Source organism: Diceros bicornis, chromosome 22 (genome assembly GCF_020826845.1).
Source record: "Diceros bicornis minor isolate mBicDic1 chromosome 22, mDicBic1.mat.cur, whole genome shotgun sequence".
Lineage (NCBI taxonomy): Eukaryota > Metazoa > Chordata > Mammalia > Perissodactyla > Rhinocerotidae > Diceros > Diceros bicornis.
In genome coordinates this window covers 9,046,532-9,050,726 of record NC_080761.1, presented here as the reverse complement: position 1 = coordinate 9,050,726, position 4,195 = coordinate 9,046,532, and the positions used below count along the sequence as shown (strand labels likewise).

Here is a 4,195-nt window from a genome sequence, read left to right as displayed (position 1 = left end):
AGATACCTTCAGTTTTTCAGAAAACCTAATAGAAAGTCAATATTTACCATGGTGTCACCAATGACAATGCAAACTTTCCACCACTCTCCCACCCTACTCAATGTTCAATGTATTCTCTCATTTGTTATCTTATTCTAATTAGCAGTTTTGAGGAGCAACTATATGTGGCTTTGGAATGAAAAAAAGAGACTGTTAATGATAACCAACTGCAGTTTTTTGGAAGGCTAATTGTTTCAAAGATGAGTCAATAACAGATGGGCAAAGAGTGGAACCACTGTATGCTAGAGTTTGCAAAGACTGTTTGGAAGTGGTGGGAGGGGCAAAGGGGGTGAGCATCAGATGGGGCTCTGAGATCCCTCCTCTGCTTCAATCTGAGCAGCTCTGCCCTGATCAATTTACATAATAGGATTCAGCCTAAGATTGCATCTGAGGATAGCGGCCTCCTGCTAAAATACCATCTGAAGCCTTTGTTCTACATTAGAAATGTGCTGTCCAATACAGTAGCCACTAGCCACAGGTGGCTGTTGAGCACTTGAAATGTGGCTGGTCCAGCTTGAGTTGTGCTGTAAATGTAAAATGTACATTGCATTTCAAAGACTTAGTCCAAAAAGAATGTGTAATATCTCAATATTTTTTATATTGATTACATATTCAAATGATAATATTTTGGATATATTAGTTAAATGTATTATTAAAATTAATGTGGCCTGTTTATTTTAATTTTTTTGCATGTGAGTATTAAAAACTTTAAAATTATCTGTGTGGCTTGCATTATATTTCTATTGGATAGTGCTGATAGACCATGCTGTGAGATACATAAAAGAAATTCTAGGACTGGTGTGAATAGTAGATTATCACTCACAGGTTGGTTTAGATTGTCCACTAGTCTAAGCACTTTCTAGCTAAGAGTAATTTCATGTTTATGTTACTGAGAGTCACTCTAGAACAATAAAACATTGTTATTGCGTGCTTTCTCCAAGTTTTTTTTTTTTAACTGTACTTTTTTTTCTATGTATTAAGACTTATTTCTTTTCATTATGGTTGCAACCAGGTGAGGAAACGGGGAGGCCATGATGCTTGCCCTGATTTTCAGAGAAATGCACAGGTGGCAGCCCAGAGCAGGAGGAGGCAGCTTCAGTGCTGAAGATCAAGGCCAGCCCCGCCCTGCCTGGCGGGTGCCTTGGCTCTGCCCAGCAGCTCCAGAATTAGCCTGATGGACCCCAGGTTCCTCTGAGGCAGCAGCAGCTCCCCCTCTTCCGGTTGCATTTTTTCTTGTAGCTTTTTCTGCTTCTCTGCTCGTAGCTGCTGGAGCTTTTTCTGATTCCGACAGAATTCATGGTCCCTCTGTTTTTGTTCCCTCTTGTAAAACTTCTCTCTTTTTCTTTCTGTCTGCAATTCTTCTAGCTCTTTCCATTGCCTATCCTCTGCTCTCTGCCTCTTTCTCTTGGCACTCATGTTCTCCTCACTGCTCTTTCTTCACCGAGGCGACACCCAGCTGTGTGGTCGAATCAAAAGAAACCTTGATGTTGCAGGCTGCAGCCTTGCCTTCCTCACCTTTCTACACGAGCTTCGTCCCACCCAAGGCTCTCGTGGCTTGGATGAAGCCCACGTACCCGCGGTACTGGACATAGCCTTGAAGTTCAAGTGTCCCCCAAACTGAAGGTATGGAAGTTCTGGTTGGTCATCTCCTCCCTTGGGGGTCCAACATGGAGATGTCCATGTTCCATATCTCCCTAAACTTCTCGAACACTTTGACGAGAACCTCCTCACTGGGCTTCTCTGAGCCCGACTCCTTCAGGGGAACTATTTGCAGGGCAGCTCCTCTAGGTGAATCATGTCCAGCCTCTCTTCTGACAGCATTTTGTTCATATCCTGCGCTTCGCAGAAGAAGGAGTCCCAGTTGTGGCAAGTGGGGAAATAGATTTTGAACTGGGCGTGGCGCACCTTGAGTATGTTGGAGAAATGCTGAGCTGGATGGTCTTGCCAACAATGCAGGCCAGGAAAGACTTGACCAGACTCTTGTTCTCCACCTTGCCCTTGAAGCAGATGAAGTCCATGCTGTTCTAGGAAAGCCGGAATGTGGAGAACTGGTGGCTGTTCATCGTGCCCTTCAGCCTTTCCATCACCTCCCAGTTGGAAATGGACTTCCTGGGTTGCTTCACCTGTGGAATGGCCAGGCTGATGGTCATCTTTGTGATGGGCTTGAGGTAGAGGCTGTAGAGAAGGCAGAGCTCCTCCGCTGCAAATGTGTCATGGACTATGGTACCTGCTGCCATAGCTGGGGCATTGGGCCAGTGTGGAGCTCTGCCTGCTTCCCAGGCTGCCACTGCTCTGGCCGAGCTCATAGCCACCCCTGATGACCCAGCAGGCATGACCTCCCCACCTGGCGTCACCACTGTCAGCCAAAGGCTCTCCTAAAGGGACCCACGCCACTGGCGCCTGCCCCTGTGCTAAGTGCTGGAGACACACAGGTGAGTAAGACATTAATTTCTGCCTTTAAGGACCTCCGTCTAGAGAGAGAGAAAAGAGTAAGTAAACAGTTACGAATATACCCTCTGGACTGCAGGGACGTTGACTGCCTTGTTCATAGATGTATCAACGTTGGCCATACTGCTGGATAAATATTTGCTGAATAAATAGATGAATGAATGCAGAGTACTAAGGGAACACAGAATGGAGGGGTGAGGGAAGGCTTTCTAGAGGAATGCTGACTCCACTGGACCAGAAAGAGGTAGCCAGGCAAAGCAGGCTGGAGAAAGTATTCCAGAAGGAGAAAGGACAAGATTGGCTCAGGTTTACAGTAACAGTTAAGCCTGGAGTAGAGGCTGGTAGAGGAGGTGATGAGAGATGAGGCTGAATATGAAGAGAGTCCCATGAGAAAGAGCCTCATATGCAAAGCTTAAGACTTTTGAATGTTAAGATTTTATCCTGAAATCAATGGAAAGTCATTTTTAAGCAGAGAAGCATCATTATATTTGTGATGTAGAAAGATGAATCTCAGAACATATTGGGAGACTGGTTGGCTATAGAGTGGCCAATACCGGAAGCAAGAAGACCAATTAGAGAAGTGGTGAATAATTTAGGCAAGGGAAGATAAGAGTTTGGACTAAGGCAGTGATACTAGAAAGGTAAGAGAGGGGAGATGGAATTAGAAGATATCTAAGGGGTATACATTGAATGTGGAGGTCGAGAGAGGAGGAGCAGAGGGAAATGGCCAGGTTAGTTACTGTCTCAGGAAAATGGGTAGGTAGTGGAACAATTCATCAAGGTAGGGAGCATAGGAAAAGTGGTCTGGGGATGGGGTGAGGTGGGCTGGAAAATAATGCATTTTGCCTTTCAAGTTTGAAGTGTCTGCTGGGCTTCCAGTTAGAGATATTAACAGGCAATTGGATGTACAGAATTAGAGCTCAGGAACACCATTTGGGAAAGAGAAGTAGATTTGAAGGCATCAAGATGTAGGTGATAATGGAAGCCACCTTCAATCTGGAGATGGCTATATGCATAGGTACTTGGGGAGCACTTGGGAAGAAGTTATTTTAAAATATCATCAAGATAGTGCTCAGGAGGGTCAGGTTAGTGGCTAGAGAGCAAGGGTGGCTGATGGTCTTCTCCCGGGTGGGGAGCAGCTGATTTTTTATCTCATCATTCCTACTCCCTCACATTACTATGTAGTCAACTTACTACTCCAAGATGAAACATTATGGAAAGGAAAGGAAGCAAAATTAGAAGCAGGATCTAAGAGGATGGCCTTTGCTTGTTTCACTCAAAAGTCTTAAGTATCAAAAAAAAAAAAAAAAAACTCTAAAATACATCCCCCCCCCCCCAATTTGGGTTAGAATTAGCCTGGGCAATAATTTTGAGCACAATGCTCTACTAAGAATCTTATCATCCATTAGTGACACATATACGTCAAAAAAACTCACATGGAAGTTCAAGTTCTGACATAACCACTTCACTGCAAACATACTAAAATGGTAGAGTAAATGTAAACAGAGAGAACCAAAGAAAGAGGTAGGTGGGCTCAAAAATAAGATGAAATCTCTTTAGACCAGAAAGGAAATATCAGTGCGAACTAGTATTCAGATTCAAGCCACCCACCTGCTTTGCTCTGGGCCTAGATGTAGGCAGTGGTGGCTGTGAGTTCAACGTTTCTACCCTGATAGGAACTAAAAGTGTTTCATATGAGACCTGGGCC

At 44.4% G+C, this 4,195-nt stretch overlaps 1 pseudogene; it reads right to left on the bottom strand.

Moving 5' to 3' along the window:
- Positions 1-1,134: 1,134 nt before the first annotated feature.
- Positions 1,135-2,276, bottom strand: LOC131419849 (A-kinase anchor protein 17A-like; annotated as a pseudogene).
- Positions 2,277-4,195: the final 1,919 nt, after the last annotated feature.